The following is a 22,150-nucleotide window of genomic DNA, read 5'->3' as shown; positions in this document are numbered from 1 at the left end:
TACATGCTCTATAGCCTTCATGCATGTCTCATGGTGAAGACTTACTGACATAAAAGTACTGATGCAATCAGCCATGCAGTTCTTGGTACAATATTTCTTTCCATAAGTCTCCCACTATTATTTCAACTTGTCAAGTTTTCAGGGAAATCGTGTCAGCTGCACTTCTTATGTTATAACTAGACATGGTATGCACTCAGGTGATCTCAAGTTTCCTTTGGTGTAAGTTAGTACCAGCTAAGTCCCCTGGCAAGAGTTACTGAAAGACATAATCCCCAGCTCCCCTAGTTCTTCACAGCAGCTCTCATAAAAATTAACAACCTGTTAGCTTAAATCTACTCTTTTATAACAGCTCCTTCCTCCTGAGCACCCTGGGCTAAAGTGCCTCTCTGTCTCCAGGAGCCAGGCCTGGATGACATATGTAACATACAGCTTTGTATAAAGGTCCTATGAACCTCTACTTTACATATACCAAGAGATAAAACAATATAGAAAAAATAAACCAAACATCCCTCATTTTCTTCACTCCTGAATGCCTTCTGGAATTAGCAGAACCCTCTGTGTTTTTCTTCTATGTAATGCAGTTCCTCTCTCCTCCAGCCAGAGAGATCTCATCCCTCTAAATACTTCTGAACTATTTCGACTCTACCACCAATCCTAGTTGTTTTGTTTTTTTTCTCTGCTGCTAAATCCCCTTTCTTCTCACGACTCCCATCTCTGCAGAGCAAGTGGACATGGGAACCTCAGGTTTTAAGCAGAGTCCACATTTTGTTTTGTTCTAAGTAAATTATTACCAGCAATTGAGAAGATATCTGATAACAGTAAACAGATCAGAGGCTGACAGCTTGGCCTCGCTCTCTGAATGAGCAGCTAACGCTGAACTCAGTTAAAAAACAGTCATTCAGCCCAAATTAATGATATACAAGGCAAGGAGCAAAGAGGAGGATCATCTACTGGGAGATCCTGAAGGAAGTCTGGCTGACCTGAAAAGCAGCACTGGTAAATTTTCCCCTGCTCTTGCTCACTCTTTCTGGCCAGCCCACAATAGCCATTGTAGCAATGCAGCTAAACGCCAAGCACCTGATCAGTGCCCTTGTAAAAATACATGAGGGAGAGGGAAGTTTTTAACACTTGTTTCTATGTTCATTTGCCCAGAAGTGCCAGCCCTACTCTGTGTAAAATCATCCTATAAAAACAAAATGTAAACACCATTCTCTTAAAACCAAAAATTTGTACGCAGAACAAATGTGTCCTCAGAAAGGCCAATGGAAAAAAAGTAGGGTAATTTGATTTCTTCAGATTTTTATTATATTCTGCTATTGCTCCTGTACCTAAAAGTGGTATTTTTCCAATTTATACAAAACATGGCAGACTAGCTCCCACAGAATCACAGAATGGTCAGCGTTGGAAGCGACCTCTAGAGATCATCTAGTTCAATTCCTCTGCTAAAGTAGGATCCCCTAGAGCACATCACTCAGGACTCCATCCAGGCAGGTTTTGAATCTCTAGAGAAGGGGACTCCACAGCCTCCCTCAGCAGCCTGTTCCAGTGCCTTGTCACCCTCACTTCATGTTTGGAAAGAACCACTCAGCTGATGCTGTAAGATACACATAAGATTATTTTCATGTTATGCTTTTCATATCCACCTTTTAAAAATAATTCTCTTTAATCTCGCAAATCTTACAGAGATACCAGGCCATTATATAGTGACTTCACTGTCTATGGCAAATATGACTCACTCACAATATTGGGCAAACACCTCCTCTTTTATAAAATTCAAGAAAAGGAAGTAAAAAAGGTACACCTAAGCTCCCACCACCACCATTGTAACACACAATGTGTTTTCTCTGTACCTGTCATGTAGGCTGTGAAGTCATTAGACAGGAAGTAGTTTTGCATTCACCTCTTGCACAGCCTCATGTATATTGTAGGCACACATCTAAAACCATCTAATTGTTGGTAATAATTTATTAACAGCACATACTTAATTGCAAATGCCTAGTCTCTCATCATCATTTGGCCTGGGGGAAAAGTCTCACAGAGAAGCAGAGCCACTCTCCAACTAGAAAAGGCTACAATAGCTACCAAAAAAGAGGTACACTTCTGGTTGTTCATAACTTTCTGCAGTTTTGATATATTTTCCTGTGCTAACTGCTGTTTTGCTTAGAAGATTATCTTTGCTTTCGCCTCCCTGCCTCTACCCTTCCATTCGGTTTCACTGTTTATTCATCAGTGTCACACTTACTTTCAATTATCTTACACCTTCGTAATAATTTTTTCTTCTTCCTTTCTTTTCTCTCTCCCATATTCAAACTGGGACGAGTCTGGTATTTTATGACATCAATTGTTCATGGACTTTACCACAAAATTCTACCACAATCACTCATCCCTGGCTACTACATGAGATTATAAACCCACCCCCATTTGATTCTACATTATCAAGCAAGGCTGGTGTTCAGGCATTACCAAAATAAACACTATGATTAAATCTGCTTGATTCAAATCTCTCTGTGTATGGTGACACCAAAGATTTGCTTAAATCACACATGCAAGAGAGCATATAAAATTTCATTACTTTTACAGATTTAAAACCTCACACTTTTTAAAATGCCATTGAGGAAAAAATCCCACAAACACATTTCTGAGGTTAAATACTGCAGTTAAAGTAAACCAGGCTTAAAATATAAGGTTGGCATTTTAAAGGCCTGCAAATAGGATTAGATCTACCCAGTCTGTATAAACATTAATAAGTGAAACTCCATTCAGATCTAATGTAAGATGTATGCATCTGTGAGTCACATGAGCACCAGCACGAACTCTTTTTAATTTGCAACCTGAAGGTTGAAAGAGGTAAAACAACTCAACAGAAAGGTTCACTAGGATGTAGATTAAGATCTTACACTTTCAAACGCCTGTCTCTGTCGGCTGCAGCTATGTCTGAACGCTGCTGATCTTGAGAACTCACCCACTTTATACCTTTAGAACTCTGAAGACATAAAAAACTGAGTATTTTATTCAAGCTGCTTCTCAACCTAGCATATCCTATGTAGCAGGTTCCTAGACTAGGAAATATCTGCCTCCACACACTCACCACCAGCCCCCACCAGTGCTGAGAAATGACATGACAGTAACAAAATAAAGGATGCTCTTCTTCAAGCATTCCTATTTTTCAATACTATAGTTCTATTTCTAAGTAGTCCTGGCTAATGTTTTCTACAATTCCCTGCTGATATTCTCTGGAAATTTGACCCTGCTGTAAGCCACTCGTACAAGGAGCCTTTGCTTTTCTGCACAAGCCTTTGGCATGATAGGTCACTGGGCACTGGGAAGAAAGCAGTTCTTGGTGGAGAGCTTCCTATCTTGCTGAAGGACATCACAGAGTGGATGCATTTCAGACACATCTCTGCCCCTTAGCACAGCAAAGCAGAGACAAAGATCAAGAACAAGAAAAATTTCTTTTTGATTTTGGGATTGGCTTTTTTCATGATAAGCTAAATGAAAACCTGCAGTGAGGATTAAAAGCCCCATCTCTTGATTTCAGTTTGGTTCCCACACTGCACCTTGGGCAGCCTAATAATGCCATGTTTTCCATAGGAGGCAAAATGCAAGGCTACAGTCTAGAGCGATGACATCCCCAATGTGTATGAAACTCAAAGAAATGAATTATAAAAACTGAAAAACAAAACTACATTTGCTTAGGTATGCGTACAGCCATGAAAAGGATACAACATACAGCATTCCATATCCTATAATCTTAATTCAGGTGAGCCTATCGTAAAATGAGGATTCATCTTTAGGAAAGAAGAGCAAAAGTTATGGAGTTAAGAATTCAGTGGAAGAAATTTATAAAAGGAAAGTCTAAATGTAGCCTGCAATATATAACATAAAACTGACAAAGCGATGGTAGCGATATACCATTAAATCCTTTGCCAAAGCAAATGAAAAAGTCATCTGGGCAGATAACATCTGGATACGTGCAATCTCAATTTAGTCAAAATCCTAATGTAAACAAGTCCACTGATAGCAGAAGGGTAGTTAAACATTCCACTAGCTTTGGATAATTGAAACCATCTTCCAACTCTAAAAAAATAACAAACCTTTCAATTATCAAACCCTGAGCAAGAAACTGACAGCTATTGGAAAGATCCTGTTAAACTATCAGTCTTTCACTTTGCAGACAAATATCTCTGCAAACAATTTTTTGTTTATATGGTTTATACACTACAATAGCTTTCAAAAGGCTTAGTACTTGTAAATACTAATAATATACAGTACATAGATTATATATAAACACAATATATTCTGTTCTGATTTAGTAGACTGAGACAGCAATACACATTCTGCTAACTCTGTAAAGGTATTATTATTTCCAGTGATATCAAGATTAAAAGAAAATTTCAAAGAAAATGTCTTTGTAGCTGTGTAACATGGAATTTGTTTAATGTGCACACACCATCCTGTAAGAATGCTAAAAAAATATGGTAGCAGTCACTCAGGGAATGGTAACAATGCAGCAAGGGAATTCAGTCTCAGATTTCATTCAAAGGCTGTGTAGGATCAGTGGAAATGTATCATATTACACCAACCTAATTATATATTGCAATAGTCATTCAGTCAACCCCTATGTCAATTTACTGCATTAGTATATTATCACTGATAATGACGTTTTAACAGTAATTTGAAACATCTGCAACAAGTACCATCAAAGCCATTAAATACAGAATAACATTAAGAAAATACTTTTTTTTTTTTTTTCCCAAGGCCAACAACTTAATAATTGAGTTCTGTGATAAATGTCATGTTAGAAATAACTATAATCATATATGAATCCACTTTCAGACCTATTGCTTGAATGCATATGAAATGGAGTAATCTATAAATTCTAGCAGTCTCCACAAAATTTTTATGCAGCGAAACTGAAGCCTGCACTGCAGGTGAAATGCCAAAGAGCACTAAGAAGGTTAGGAAGCACTAAAGAAGAAAAAAATTTCCACTAAGTTCCATTGCCAGAAATAACAATCAAAGGGAAAATATCATCCATGTATACCCCAGCAAATCCTAATGGCACCTGTCTTAATTAAAAAATAAACTCTAAAATTCTAACATTCTGTGTTCCTTTAGCTAACAAAGCTAAAGAGCTCATTTTAAAAAATAGGTCAAGTCTCTCCTCTCCATGTAACAGTGACAGGAGCAAGTATTAAACGGGTTGATTTAAAAAGAAAGGGATTATCAGAACACTCATTTGCACACACTTATGCAGAAATATCACCTCAAATGAAATTCAACAAAGCCATACTGCGTTGAATAGAATACATAAGTAAACCTCATAAACAACAGAGAACTTGAAAATAACAGCTGAATTTTCCAGAAAAAGAAATCAAAGAGGAAACCACACATTTAAGAAGTTAAAACGTGCAAAACTGAAAAGCTCGCTCACCAAAAACTATCCAGTTTACATGAAAACAAAAACATGACATGGTGTATGCGATGTTCACTGATAACTTCATTTTAAGATATATGACATCTTGAGTGAGAGATCCACAGACGTACTCAACTCTCCTGTACTGCAGAAGGTAAAACAAATACGAACAAGCATTAAGGTGAGGGCTGGAGATTAATTTCAAAATATGGAAGCTCTGAATTGATTTGCACAGTAAAAATCACATTCCAGAGCCATTTAATAATGAAGGAATCTGGAAGAGATTATCTGACTTTGCTTGAGCACTCCACGCCCAAATATCTATGGATGATATTTTCGTAAGTGCAAAGATACAGGGATTTCACTTTCAAGACAGCCACGGAGACAACCTAAAAATTAACCATTTTGAAGGTGGTACTCCATTACCTTGCACTTTGTACAAACACAGCCTAGGCATATTCTTTATTATAGTATCAATTAGAACTGGTGTGTTAACAGTGCTGCATTAGACGTGAATGACATAGTTCCATCAATCTAAGTCTTTGTGCTTAGATCACATTTTTCTATCAATTCTGTAACATTGGGATGCTTCACTATTACCATTCTAATCACAGACTATTACAGAGAAAGAGATCTCCAAGTGTGTGTTTCAATCATTCAAACTCCTGCTACATTTTGGCAAACTATGATTCATCAGCTGCCACGCATTGTAGCTACACTTGGAGAGTGTTTTGTTTATTTTAAATGTCTTCTACTGAAGAAAATAAAACTCATTCTGAAGTTACTTGATTGTACAAAAAGTGACTATCTATTAAAAAAGGAATTACTTGTTTCTGCTGGAACATAAGTTTCCAAATAGAACATCTGAAACTGAAACCAGTAGCTCAAAATTATCTGATTAATGGACCTATCAATCTCCTGAGTCAGGTTTTGAGAAAGAGAACATGTGCAGAGTCCATGCACCTCTTTTAAATGTACATTGTGAAACAAATACTGCATAACTTCATCCAAAAGACAGGCTTCCAGCTTAGAGACTCAGTACTCCAGAACCAGAACTTCAGTTTTCACTAGTGGACAGTCCTCTACCACCTCCTCAAATTCTTGCAGGAAAAAAAAATGAAACAAAACACATCGTATCTGAGATACATCAGCCTGAAGGATATCATATACCAAAAAAATTAATTAGTATCTCCACGAGAATCTTCCATAGCTGCACTGCTCTGCTTCAGAAATAACATGTCTAGAAGGTATTTATACTATGTTAAACTTAGATCCCCTGAGCACTGCTATGAAGGTAATCACCGGTACATCTGTTTCTGTCATATTTAAATTCATAGCCTAATTCAATTGCAAATAATTAGCTATTTATCACCATGAAGTTCACATTACAAAATTAGAAAGGGCCAACATGATCCTAACCATTTAACAAAAGATACAGGCTTTAAATAGAGGAAAGAGGAGAAAACCAAAATAAACTCTAGCAATCAATCCCCCAGTAAATCAAACACAATCAGTTCTGCTTGCCCATCATCATACCCCCACACAACCCAAATCCCTTTGTTTTTTTCACAGACTTGCTGAACACATTGCCATACGTATCAGTTAAGTCCATCTTTCATTTTTATAGCCTGAAGAGGAGAATTATTTAGTCAAAATAACATGAGTACACAGCTCTTGTAATACTGGTGTGACCTCGGTTTCTAACACCTACTTTGAAACATTACTATAACTCAAGAACTTTTTTCACTTGCAAGGACATCTTAATTATCCTACCCGTGACATGAATGTTTTTGGAAGATAAAGTCTGTAATTAACTTGTTGCCAAACAATATGTTTACTGTCCCTGAAGGTCAGTTCTCATATAAAGACATAAGGACACTTAACTTTAGGAGATGTGTGTTGTAACTGCCGTCAAACATTAACCAAGTGGTCATTCATTATCTACAGTAGCAGCAATGCAGAGTATGAAGACATTCCAAGCACCATAAAACGGCTGCGTTAAAATAAACCTCTACCGAGGCTTGAAACAAGAAAGTGCAACAAGACAGTGCCTGACCCATTGTAACAGGATTTGTTAGAATGTCCACTTAGTCTCAGTAGTTAGCTGATAGTGGGAGAATTTTGCTCAAGACAGTCAAGTTTGCCTCTGTACTACAGAAATTTGTCTTCGCTTATTGCTCTTGTCAGGAGAAGTTAAATTTTGAAATTAATTTTAAAAATTAAAAAAAAACAACACTGTAAGGGCTCCTTGCCTTGTTTAATTCTGAATTTACACAAGAAATGTGCACACACCCATTTGACTGTGAGATCTGTGATGTGCAAACGGCAGGGAAGGTGGAAGGGGAAGATGGGTGTAGCAAGAGGTTTCATGAACCCTGCAAAGCCATGAAGAGCAGCTTAGCCTCCTGGTAAAATTCCTATATCTAAGGAGCTTCCTGTTCCAGGAAAATGAGAAGATAACAGCATTTAACTAAAGATCAATTAATTGTTTACCTGAGCTAGGAGAGGTACACAGAGAAAAAAAATATAATCATTATAAACATGAAGAAAAAAAAGGGGGGGGAGGGGGAAATTATATTAAACGAACACGTGTAAGGTACTTCTATGCTATTGTACTCAGTGTTGCTCAGTCTCTGGTTCACATCCTCATCATAAAAATAAGACACACTTGACCCTTACTTTGCCTTACACCCTGCTTGCAGTCAGAGACAGACAGAAGGAATGGAGAGCAAAGAAAAACATCTAAGAAAATCAAGGAGGAATAAAATAATCTTTGTCCAACAAGACACGCTCTTCTCCTAAGCTCACAGCAAGCTCTCTTCCACTTAAGAGGAACAGGTTAAAACTGAGAACATGTGTTCTTTCAAAGTGTTGGACAATATGGGAACTACTTGTGAAGAAATGGCATATGTGGAAGAACAAAAAAACAGCGAACAGGCAAGAGTGAAGAAAGTAAACAGGAAAAAGAAACTCAGATGAGAAAAAAGGAAAAATAGGAATTATGAATATTCAAACAAGACAGGGAAAGACTCAACTACAGAAGGGAAAATATTAAGAATTTAGAAAGGGAAAGAGGAGAAACTAGGAGTGCCAAATCACTGAACATAAGAACTGGAGGAGGAAGGGGAGTCATGAGACATTCACATACAGGTGTGGCTATTAGAACTGCAGTGAACTAGGAAACAAGGAAGTTATTTTGGCAAACTGCAGTCCATTAAAGAAGATTATTTTGTGTTTGTTCCTTTCATGTAAAATTATTTGATCCACAGTCTCTGTTAATTTGAAAAAACTCACGTATGTCAGCACTTTAGATACTGGAATAGCTTGCTCATTTTGAAACATGGACTATTTGCTGTTTTTCCATTGAGAATAGATTATATTTCAAATTCCCCCACTTGGATACCAAAAGCATTTCCATCAGCTGGAAACACTTTTCAATCCATCTTGCCAACTTTTGACCTATGCTAGTTTCTCTTGGAAGGTGAAACCAGTCAGGATCAGGCATGGATAAGCAATTCTCCACTGAGAGCATGTCAAATAGACACACAGCCTTCCTGAGCCAGAATGCAGCAAATGTGTATTTCTTGAGAACAGACACTTACTCGGAGCTGTTCATAAGGAAGCAAATAACAAGAACCTGTGTCACTCTGCAGTTTCTCTTTCAGATGAGCATGGCCATCACATGTGCTATTCATTTTCTGAAATAATATTGGAGAGTGGTTTATATGCTGCCTATAGAACATCTAATTTAAAGAATGCAGCATGTAAAAGTAATTGAAAAAGGCATTTGTTTCTGCAGCACAAAATGAACAGTCTGATTACTAGACAAAATAAGTGACATACTGTTACACTATACACATTTGCCTGAATACAATGGTATAATAAACCATTATACAATAAAGGAAGACTTCAGCTAATCTCACCCCAGAAACATTCAGTCTTACTCCTTCACCACTGTCAATGATCCCTCTGAAGCTCCAGCCAGCTGCCAGTAGATTTTCAAATGAGCTCTCCTTTGTATGTGAAATGGAAGACAAAGAAAGCCATGGCTGGCTGAGAGCTCGTGGCACCTGATACAGTATTACCTTCACAATACTGCGGATGCAAGTATACCTAAGTCCTTCCTTGTGTTCTTTCCATCATTCCCTTTCACACTTTTTTTTTTTTTTTTTTTTTTTTTTTTAAAGAAAAAAATAGGTCATCACAAGGCCAGGTCTGATATCTCTTTAATTTTCCAGATGATCTGCTGACTGACTTGTGGTTTGCAGGAATGAAAGCTTCCTGCAGGCTGCACCCAGCAGAGAATACAGATGCCTTTTGCAGCAAGAAGAAGAAAATCAGAGCTGAAGTCATTATCGCCTTCACCACCACCATCCTCTCCTCCATGTAAACTCTCTGACAGCATCTCCCCCCTTATCTTCTTCTAGAGTGTCAAGTAAAAAGAAAAGGTTAAACTTGAAGGCTTATACATGGCCCTGGGGTTAGATATCAACTTTTTTTCTTTTTTTTTTTTTTAAAAAAAAAAGCCCTACATGCAGCAAAATATTTTTTAAATCACAGAAACCATGAAAGCTCAAGACTAAATTCGCTACCTTAGCTGAATTACACATAAAGTCTAATTCTGCTCCCCAGAGAAATATTTAAACATCATGATTCCCAAATTGATTATTGGAAGCCAACTTCAGAAACAAAATCTTGTTCCAGTATCCAACAACATGTTGCAGGTATAAATCCCCACGCTTTGAAATACCATCATCCTTTACATTGCTCTGCAAAAACATAGGGATGCTAAAACAAGTCGAGTATTCTCAACTTCAATCTGGTCAAGGCTTCCCTTTTGATTTTCCATATTTAGCATCTCCTCTCTCCCTCATTCACATACCCACATTTCTTTTTCTTGCTTTAATGGACAATGTTTGGACAATCAAGCAGACAGTAAGAAGTGCAGACACAGTGCTGTGAAACCATCTAACTAAAAAGCCTGCTGTGAACCACTCACTGGGATCACAGGCTACCACTCATTTTTACTCACAGCAAGAGCCATAGGTAAAGCTTCATGTGAAAAAAAAAAAATGTTACTAAATATTCAGCTTCGAATGCTATGTGCCAGCAGAAGCCCACTAGATGATGGATTGCCCTGCAGACACCCTCCATATGCAATCACCCACAGTCACCAGTGAGTTATTATCCAGGCTAAAGCCCACTGCATGGAGCAACTTTTAGAGCAGTTTACAAGCTTTTGTAAAACATGGTCTTTTAGGTTTTCAGACTTCTACAATTAATTCAGAGGTACAGGGCCAAAATATATGAGCCATGGTTTTGCATTAACACCATAAATGATCAAAACCACTCATTAGCTATGATTCCTCTATTTGTCTAGAAACAAGTAAATGTCAGTACTGTCAGTAAAGGGAAAAGTTTACTATTAAGCTCAGGCTATATTCATTCCTCATAGTATCTGCTTGAAGATAGCTCTCAAAAGCATTTTTTAAAGATTCAGCACTTGATTATTCATCCACGTTATTAAGACTGCAGAAAAGTCATATAAAAGAACACATATATTTACAATCAATATTCTTATATTAAACAATTTTGCAATTAGCTTAACTTTAAGGCAGAAAAAATACTCAACAGAGAATTACAGAGGATGATTGTATTAAGCATAGAAAGCAGTTGTGTTTAAACATACAGATGTAGACATCAAGGATCTTCTACAATCCCTTGGAAAGCTCATGTACAGGTCCCTGTTTTCTTAAATAACTCTTTCAAACACAGTCTCAAACCTTTTGCTAGTATGTATTTGTGATCTCCCATCAAAGAGGAACAAGGAAACTTCCCAATGTTTCAACATGTACCGAGTAACTAAGCAACTCGTATCTTACTCCCGCTGATAAAACCTCCAAGTATGTCCCACTAAGCAGGGAAGATCACTTAGGGAACCCTGAACTGAGAGCCATTTTAGGATGATTGATTTACACATTATGTTAATCTTTATCTGTTAAAGTCATAGGATGGATAAAGCAGTAAACAAGGCAAGGCACAGTGCACAGAGACCACCTCCCTGTCTCAGGAGGAAAGAGCTGTTACACTAATGCAACCTAAGTTAACAGTAACAATAATAAAATATGATAACTTTGGGTATTTTGAACATGGAATTCAGTCATTTATTTAAAGTATCATGTAACAGCTCTAGAAACAAAAGTCACAGGCATTTTATTTTTTGATGTACAAATGAGTTTTGCATGTAGATACCTAGTGTTTTGCCATGTCATGACTGCAGAACAACAACAGATACATATCAGCTCGGCCTTAATTAATTTATTCCCAAATGAATATCTCATTTAGAAGGAAATAAATTCTAATTTTATCCTGGAAGACCACTTCATACAAATGGGACAAACTGTCACTGATTTGTATCTGTTCTCTAATCATGCAGAGACTTACTATAAAGGAATTAAATATAATTCTAAAAATACCCAGCTGGTATTGCACATAAATATTGCATCTTCCTCTTTAGATAAAATCCTTCTGAGGGAAACAGCTAAGTCGCTTAAGGCTTGTTTTTCTTACACCTCACATGGATATGCCTCAAACACTCATATCACTGTTCCAGCAAATTTTAAATTACCTATGTGGGAATATCTACAAGTTCAGCAACGTTCCACTGCTTGTGTTCTGTTCTTCTGGTGCTTTAATTCTGTTACTTCACACAACAGAACAAACGTTGACATTAGTAATGAATCTCATGAATTGCCACTTTAACAAAATGCATTCCCTTGAGGACAGATAATACAGGTCATATGAAAGTCCCCATTTTAGCTTAAAACCTTTCTTAAACAATCCTAATTGTTTTCAGAAAGTCAGTGGCAGGATTATGCTCTGAGGCACAAAAGTGTGTGAGATAAATTTACATGTTAGGTAATTTTTGTTTTGTTTGTGTTTTTTTGTTGGGTTTTTTGGGGATTTTTTGGTGTGTGTGTGTTTTGTGTGTTTCTTGTTGTTTGTTGGTTTTGTTGGTTTTTTTTTGTTTTCTTGTGTGTGGTGGAAGTTTTTTGAAAATGATACTATGAGGAGTCAAAAATAAAAAATGAAATTAAATGAAATGTGAATTCAACATCTATTCAATAGTGCTGACTCAAACAAAGGCATGGTAACACTGTGCTGGAGATGTACAGTTAACATTGTGCTAGAGACATACTATCCTTGTCATTTTTATTCATCTCTTTAAAACATGAAATGGCCAATGCTACCATACAAAGACCAAAGTACAGCACAAAAAAACCCAAGAAAACAGTTTTACCATAATATCCCATGATTCAGCATGTCACAAGCTTACACAGACTTCACAAGTGCCAAAGCTTATATATTGCAATAAAATCCACTAGAGTAATTGTAGAATGCTACTTGTTGCTTTTATAATGGCAAAATCAAGAGACCACAGACAACACTCTCTAAAGAGAATCCAGCAATCTGGTCTAATTGTTAACTGACTAATGAAAGTTAATTTTTAAGTCATGGCAGCAGCAATTTTGCACTTGCATTACATAATCTCTTCAGTAACATGCGCTTATGCTTTGAATTTGATATGGGTGCACATGGACACAGACTGATACCAAACACTATAACAGAACAGGCACACAAAGTCATCTGCAAGGGCTCAGATGTTTCTCTCAATAATGTCATCTTAAAGCAAGTTGCAAAGAGAAGGAAGCGGAAGTGTGCAATTCTCTAAAGAAATCTGTCCAAATCTCCCCATTGCTCTTCCCTAGTCTTTCAATTTGTTTATCAAGAAGATGCCAGTAAGCCCCTCTCCAAGGATGAACATGTCCCCTGTCAGTGGAAGGGTGTCCATAGCAATAGATGCTTGGCTTTGTAAATGTATTCCCGTGCATTATTTCAATGCTTTGCATTCTCTCTCCCGTGGTTTCAACATATTTATAAAGGGAAGACTTGGCTATTGCCAGCCTCTCTGCTCTGGGGCTCTGAGCAACCTGGTCTAGTGGGAGGTGTCCCTGCACATGCAGGGGGGACCATTCTACGATTCTATTAATCTTCCCCCAACACCCTGTGAAAAGGATTTCTGTATGCTAAAAATCAGCAGAGCAAAATGCAGATGTGTACATTTCTCCAAAGGCTGTCTCTGGAAAGCACAATGCAGCAGTGCCCTTGGTTTCACCCAGAGCACCTGGTTTTCAGGCACAGAACCACTCAAAAGTGGGTGGAGGTGGAGAGGAATGAAGACAGATAGATTTTACTACTTTTTGGCTAGAAAAAGGAAAGCCTGCAGTCCTACTGCTACAGACCAGTGGCCCACAAATCCTCCCTTGCTCTGCCTCAGGAGACACACTGCAAAAGAACCAACATATCTGAGCTGACCTAGGGGTAATGAAGACACTTCTTAAATGCCAGCCTTTTCACAGGTTTAAGTAGCCTGTGGGCTTCTGAGTTGCCCTTACCTCACCTGGGTGAATATAACTCACACTAAATTAATTTTCTCAGAGAGAGAAAAGAGAGAATCAATATTTATTTGGGGATCAAAATGTTTTTCACTTAAAGAACTCAGCAGTCGAGAAAAATGAGGAGCAATCATTTTGCTCCCATGACAAACAAAAGCTTCCTTGCCAGTAGACACTGTATATTGACAATAACCTGTAAGCATCGTAGCATGCATAGTAATAAGATGATTTTTTTTGCTGCAGTGGATTTCTATCTTGTAGACAGTATTTTTTGTTTCTAAACAGGTTTTAAGAATCAAAATATTGCCTTTTCCATTAAATAGCAACAATGAAATAGTTACAATTAACAAAAACTTATTCCTCCCCTGTCCCCAAACCTTGGCTTTATTTAACAGGTCCTAATTTAAATACTGAAGCCATAAATAATTATTAAGAAATCATCTAACAGTTGAAAATGCAGTGAACATCAAGTTTGTGTGTTTTTTTTAATGTAATAATTTATTTTATTGAAATTAATATGATAGTACACCAAGCTACCACCAAAAAATGTCACAGCAAATTATTTTTATTAATCATGGCAGGTCAAATAATTAAAAAACTGAAGGTGTCCTGGTAATGAGACTTAACTCAAGGACACTAATTTACAATGACACAGGTTCCTCCTTTCTGTATTACCCCACATTCTTGGAAAGAAATCCTTGAAGAATCAATTTCTTATATTGTCTAGAAATTATTTTGATCACTCTCTATCTGAACTGTATGCATTTTCCTTCTAATACTACTTCCAGTTTTCACCCTGTCACATCAACTTGGCATTTAGTGGCTTGATTCTGTTTCAAAAGATGTCATAAACCAGGCCTGTCATCACCTGCTGCGTTACATAGACCTCAGTGGTAACTATGGCATAGGCCAAATAAAATCAGCTTTCATTAGCCACGCACTGACTGCAATATGTATGAGCAGTTCTGGACCTCCAGTTTACCAAACAGCATAAGGTGGTATTTAATGAATAAAAAATGTTCAAGTGAACACCAGATCTCCATAGTTTTGGGCCTATTTCTAAAAATATCTTAAATACTTGTGACAGCAGTGTTTCCTCAAAGGTATCAATCGCTTCTATTTCTTTCCAATGGTCTCTAATCAAACCAAATCAAATCCTGTATGCACCATTTCACCACCATGTAGTATGTTTCTTCTCTTTTGGATTTTGTGGTTATTTCCAATTACTATTTTATCTCATTTTTCAGAAAAACAGCACCTATAAGTTCATCAGTGAAAATAAACAGCAACAGTGATGCAGAAACTTGCATCACTGATGGACTGAGTGTGCAGGCTCACTGTATCAGCTAAGTACAAATTAATGTCCAGTGCTGAAGGTGACAATCTGATGCTAGAATACTGGACATTACAAAAGGGTATTAGTATGGATTGAGAAGACAGTTAAAACAATACTAAAATGCAATCAGAAGTGCTATTTTATTTTTCTAGGGGTTTTATTGAGACTCAGGAAAACCCGTGAGCTGAAAATAGATGGAGATTAAGAGAATACTTTAGAGATGCATAATCTATGCTTGCTCTGTTCCTGCTCTTCCCTTTGCACTAATTTGTGGTCATTAGGGGACTTGCTGTTTTTTTATTGCTTTGTTTTGGATATATATTTTTTTTCATACCATTCTAGAAACACAGTAATAGCTGGCTTCATGCATGGAGAGGACGGAGTAAGCTCTTAGTACATTTCCCAGTCCCCAAACTCATTTAATATAAAATCCCCAAGTTGAGGACATAACAGATATTAAACTGATAAAAACATATGCTACATTTGATCTTTGCCAAAAGGTCAAGAAGCAAACATGAATCTGCAGACTCAATGGTTCTTGGTCTGACTCAGAGCGCACACTGAGACTGAATCATCCAAAGATTTTAACACTGCAGTAGCAATAATTATGGGGCTTTACCAGTCACACTTATTCCAAAAAAACTGCAGGCAGACTGCAGACCCCACATAACTCACTCCAAGATTTCAACAAGCTCATAGTTTTGCATAGTAACTGTTCCAGGACAGGAACCTGGGAAAGCTAATGATGTCATGTCCAGCCTTCCAAAATATTGCTCTCTTGGTCTGAATACTTCCTCTACGGTAAACTACCTACAAAGAAAAAAACACCCAATAATCTTCCGTCTAACCTCCTGCTGCCCCCATTAGACCTCACCCCAAACACTTAAGCAGTCTCCTGGTTTCTGCATCCTTAGAGGGTTATTTTAGAACCTTCTTCCCAGATATCAAAGACCAAAACATCTCCCTCTACAGAAAATACTTCAGAAAACTAAAAAGTTGAGGCACTTTTTAATAAATAACATACTAAGGACAGAACTCCATACTCCAGTGGATTTTTTTTTAATGCTTGCTGGACTCATTAGAGCACCTTACACACTAATTCAAAGACTACATCTCAGTCTTGCCAAAGCATGATTTTTAATTACTCTGGATCAAGATCAACAATAAATTAACACAGAAAACATCCACAGACAAAGAGCACTAAGCCAGTACTGCTAAAGCTTCAAAAATCATCCCTGTGTGTAGAAACTAAAAACTGTCTTTTGAAGTTAATAGGTAATAACAAAAGATGTTTGAGTAACTTGGAACAAGATAATAATGTCTTAAAAATTGTCTTCATTTTCAACACTTTGTAAACAAGCTTGGAAAACTTTTTATTTCCCATTTTCAATCACTCCTTATTATCACTAATTATTTGTAAGAATAGAACAGTAGGTCAAAAAAAGTAAAAGGAAATGTATTGTTACAGCAGAAATACCCAGCTAATACACTGATGTTGGTGTTCTATGCTGCACAAGAGAGCCCGCCAACTATAAGGTAATTCTTTTACTTTCAATATGGAGTGTTCAGTGAATCCGTATCAGCAAATCTACTGGATTTTAATGAGTTAAAGTATTTTAATAGCAAAACTTTGTTCTTTAGTTTAATAAGCTTTCCCTAAGGCTGCGAACAACATTTAAGCATGTGCTTAATTTGCTATTGAAGTCAACAGAACTTCCAGTGAACACTGGAAGTTAAACATGTGCTTAATGAGATTTACTGAATCACAATGCGTAAAAAACAATGTGAGCAGAATGCAACCCCAGAGGCATTAGTCAAGTCCACCCTGTGTTTCCCCAAAGATACAGGGCCTCCTAAATGCGAAAGAAAATTTTATAATTATTATGACATGTCTGCTGCACTGCCATATTTCTGAAACACTTAACACTGCAAAACACATACCAGACTTTATAGGTCTTTAAAGTAGAAAAAGGGAACAAACCTTTAATTTACCCTAAAATACTAACTGGAAGCTTTTGTGGAATTTTGTTTGGTATCAATAGTTCAGCAATACCCTTCAACATGAGACAATATTGATTTGTCTCATGTTTCCTCTAAAAATAAAATGTAGCATAATTTAAATATTTTGACTGGGGGCAGGAGGCAATGGAGGGATGGAATTTACATACATTTTACCTATTGCTTCCCCTGTGAAAAAGAAGGAATGTAATCCAATATTAGTATCTCAGTTCAATCACTCAGGCAAACTGTGTAATCCTCTCAAACCTGCATATGAACATCTGCACTATCCTGTATGATACTCCTTCTCAGATTAAATTAAATTACTTGCATACCTTTAAGCCCCCTTTTTTACTACCAAAGACTACCATTTTCTTCCTAGTGTGGAGTAGTCTAGTTTAACAAATAACCCAATGATCTCTGAATGCCGCATATAAAATATAAAACTGTTCTTTACTATTTTGTGTGACATTTAAATGGCTTAAGTGAACATTTAATTGAACAGCAACCAATAAATATTTTCCTTGACAGTAAATATTAAAAAAAGGATTTGACTCCATGAGAAAAATTCTTCAGATTTCACACTGACTATAAATGCTCAAATCTGAATTAGCAGTATTTTACTTTTTCTCTCCTAGATTACTCGGAGGATCTGGTTCTGACAACAAATGTCAGGGAGACTTTTTTTTCTGCCCAGAAAAATTAAAAGCATATTGGAGAAATGTTCAGCGATTTCTCGTAACAATACACTGTTACCAAACCTGTCAAAATCATCTGTTAAAGACAATTTTGCAAATTTTAATTTTTAACATAACAATTGTTACTTCAATATGGCAGTCATTAGCATGGAATGAGTTAATCTCCCCCAGCCCTTCTGAGAGTAAAAAAAGCTAGGAACAGCTGTCACTCAGGTGATGAATACAAGCTGCCAGCCTTTTAAACAGCAGGTACAGCATTTGAGCTCTGAATTAATTAGCATTCAGAAAGCCTAAACACCGCTTGATAACTCTGCAAGATAATTTTTGTCCCTTCCTGTAAATTAAAACTGCTATTAAGATGAGCAAGGACACAATGCAGATCATAATCACACCCATTAAGCTAAGTTTCACAAATAACAAATTGGAGGTTCTAGCCAAGAATGCATCAAGTTAAATAAAGCATTGATGCAATAATGTAGAGGAATTAATCTTCACGTTTTCACAGCGTTCACAAATATGCAATATGAATTCATATTTTCTGCACATGAGCATGAGAGCACAGGCATCTCAGAAGTTCAAGATTCTAAATGTTTAAATAGTAGCTATGTCTCAAAAGACTTTGGGCTACTTCCCTACAAGAGCCCCTTTTAACATACACATGCACACTGAAGTGACAAGTTAACAAGGATGTGGAGATTGTTCCTAAAATGCCTTAAAAAACACGGCCTCCACCAAAGGCTGTCCCAGCCCTGCATCAAAGGCTGCACAACCCGGTGTGAAAAACCTTCCTCCTATGTGTATCACTTCATATAAACAATGAACATATTTTAAAAAGCACAAAAATTATTGATGTAAGAATTTAATTATGTTTAATAAGTGGCCATCTGTCAGCAGTCAAGGAGTAAAAAACCAGAATATTATTATTTCCCAAAAGGTTGGAAATATTGATGCTAATTAAAAGGCACATTATCATTATCTCAAAGCAATGCCTAAACACTAATCAGACTTCAAGTCCAGTGAAGAGGAAGGAGGGAGACCTGTGGATGCAAGTGCTCCCCAGATGGGTCATTTGAGTTGATCAGCTTTAAACTTGTGGTGTGAAAGCACACAGATAGGAACTTGGCAAGTAGCAGGGAACTCCTGACCGGGTGGACAAGCAATTAAACCCTGACCAGACATCTGAAAGCTTCTCTATTTTGAAATCAAGTCTTCAGAAGAAATCTTTACTACATTTTTTGCAAAGAAATGCTGAAGAAGAGAACTACACCAAACATGGCATTCCACCGTTTATTTTTTCCTACTTTCCATACTCAGTATTTCAAAACAAAATAAAACTTGGCTTCACAATGCCCAACATCACACTAAACTGCAATGTTTTAGGTATTTTTAGCTGAAAAATGGATTGATATCACATGCATAAAAGGGACTTGGTTAGGTATTACTGAAACCCACACACAAACAAAACAAAATCCATGAGCATGCTGTCTGTGAAGCACTTTTGACTATTCGTGCCTTTAAGAACACCTTTCTGGGGGTCAGGGCTGCTTTGGCTCCTCACTCCGAGTGCTATGGAGGTAGAAGGTAGGTAAAGGTAGGTGGTTCAGGCTGCTGCTGTTTGCCTGGAGCTCTGCCTTCAACATTAACAGTCAGTTTATCACCTTTCAAAATGTGGTATTTATTGACATTTTAATAATTAATCTCAATCAGAACCTCTTCTAGGCAAACAGACCTCTACTAACCTCAAAACCCATGCTTCACGTTTGAACAGAAACAGCCAACAGCCTATAACATGCTTTTTCTCTTAGCATGTAAAAGGCTGATGAGACTCTTGGCACTTACTGCTTGCAGAGGAGGCAAAGCTACAGGTTATTGGCAAATGTTTCCCTGCCCTCGGGATGCAGGAGATCTGTAAGCAAGATACGACTGATGCCACCTACCACGTTGTGGAAACTCTATGTACAAGTCCCAGGTATTGCAATACTGACTTTGAGTCTTGCCCATCATTTTACCAACTTTACAAGGCCAGCTGAACAGTTCAGCAGTGCCAGAGAAAAAGTGTGTGTGTTGGGGCGGGGAGCATACTCCAGAGCTGAGGAAAAGCAAAGCACAAACAACAAAGTAAAAGGCATACTTGGAAATGCTGGAGGAAATAGGGATGAGAGAATCACACTCAAAGTATGGAAAAACCAACAACCTACAAGTGTCATAACTATCACTGTAGGAAAGCACAGCTGCCCAGGCAATCGAGGCCCAGGGGCATGAGTACCCCCTGGGCCAGTCATTTTTTCCACCTTACTTTTAACAGCAAACTTTTTCACCTGTAACTGCCACTATCAAATTACCATCTCCACAGTGCTAAACCACTTCTAGTCTTCCTCCTCAGGTCAGGGAACCCATTCATCACCACCACCAAGCATATTTCTATTTTCACTTGTCATTTTCAAACCATCGTTTCACACAGGTGTGACCTCTGATCCCGATTTTCCTTCTAAAACTCCCCTGCCATACTCTCACAGTCCTCCATTATAATCTCCTTAAGAAATGTTAAAAAACTTAAGATGTCCCTGGTTTTGATTATCCTATTCCAATCCAACTCCTTGATCTTCAGCATAAACACTTCAATCATTCTGGCATTTTCATTGACTCAAATTAAATGCAGAGCCAGTAATTACTTCACAATCCCCGTGCCCTTTGATACAAAAGTCTTCTGCCTTACACAATGACAAAGTATTACCTCCCAGATCCTTAAATGATTCAGATACTTCAGATACGCTTTGGATATGAATCTGACATGAGGGGACTCTTAAGTAAACCTTGTGAGGCTTATCCAGTACTAATTATTAGCAATTACAGAGCTTTTCCAATGTTGAGCTCCAATGCTCAAACATGATGCAAGTCATGTAACCATACAATTGTTCCACTGATTAACAGGTTCCTCAGGGTGATCAGGAGCACTAGGTACGAAATCCCCCATATTTTGCAGCCTGGTAAACGTAAATTCAGTGGAGCTGATGCCAAAAGGGAAATTGACAGTACTGTGCAGGTACATTTGAGACAGCAGGGTTAGATGGACATGTAGAAATCAAAAAAATACCATCAACATCCAGTTTTACTAATGTTATTTACTTCCATTTTCACTACATTTCTTTTAAACTGTCACCAAATTTTTTATTCTTTGTGCTTCACAGATCTGCTTTCTGACTCTGTGCAACTGTTGTACATTGTATAGCTGTCAGAGCAGAAGTGGAATGTATTAAAAGCTGGATAATTGTAAGTGGGGCATATGGCACTAGGGAGAATGTAGGAGTTAGGTGAAAGAACGGGGTTTTGTTTTGATTTTTTCAACAGTCCGGATATGACTAAAGCGTTTTCCGGTGGGCAAAGAAAATATCCCTTGTTTCTGTGTTTCTCCACAATTTGAAAACTTGCTTGCTTGCTTTTCACCTCCCCCTCCCCCCAGCCCCGGGGGTGCAGGGGGAGAAGAAAGGCAGGGAAGTTTCACTTTAATTCTAATTTATATGAAAAATAATAAACCCTCCTTCTGGTTCTTTTCTTGTATCACAAGAAAATACATTTTTAAACAGCATGCATTACATTGAGGTTTTTGAAAGAAAAAAAAAAAAAAAAAGCACAGAAATGAGGTAGCTGCTGTACAAGCATGTCAGCCTTCATAGCTTGCACGCATTGAAATGACCAGTACAGTTCGCTCTTCTCAAAGGTATTGCTTCAAGCTGATTGCTGACTCAAGACAAGAACACAACTCTGGTCCCAGTGAGTTTCTGAGTATTTTCTCTGCAGCTGCAGGGTATAGAGGGTTTTCTGTTTGTTTTGCTTTTCCCCCCCTTTTTCATATGAAACCTCAGATTCTGAAGTACAGTTTGGCAGCACCAGGCTGAATTCACTGCCAATTTCCTAGGGTACAGAATCTTTAATAACACAAAGCCCTGTCTATCTTCTTGTCCAATAAATAATCTAGATTTTGTGCTGCAATCTTAATTCAAAATGTGACTTGTTTTTACCTCTCGGTTGCAGCTAATCCTTTCTGTCAATGAGGTTCCATCCATGACAAGTCTGCCTGCAACACATTGGGTCCCAATGTATCTCTTAACAAACCCCCCAAGCACGGTGAGGTTCACAGGGTGCACAGGTTGCAAACAGGACCATAGAGATAGAGTCTTTCTTCTCTAATGGGATCAGAAAGGCTGGACTTTCTCATGGAAGATGCTCATCACAGGAGAAGATGGGA

General features: G+C 37.6%; 1 protein-coding gene and 1 non-coding gene across 8 annotated transcripts in view; both read right to left on the bottom strand.

The window, feature by feature from the left end:
* MACROD2 (mono-ADP ribosylhydrolase 2) overlaps positions 1 to 22,150 on the bottom strand; it is an 890,240-nt gene that overhangs the window by 466,730 nt on the left and 401,360 nt on the right. The gene's annotated exons all lie outside the window — the stretch shown is intronic.
* On the bottom strand, positions 15,530 to 15,721 carry LOC127383429 (U2 spliceosomal RNA). Its single transcript, XR_007889197.1, has one exon. It is a non-coding gene; the product is annotated as a U2 spliceosomal RNA (small nuclear RNA).

Source organism: Apus apus, chromosome 3, assembly GCF_020740795.1.
Source record: "Apus apus isolate bApuApu2 chromosome 3, bApuApu2.pri.cur, whole genome shotgun sequence".
In the NCBI taxonomy this organism is placed as follows: Eukaryota; Metazoa; Chordata; class Aves; order Apodiformes; family Apodidae; genus Apus; species Apus apus.
This window is presented reverse-complemented; position numbering and strand designations above follow the sequence as displayed.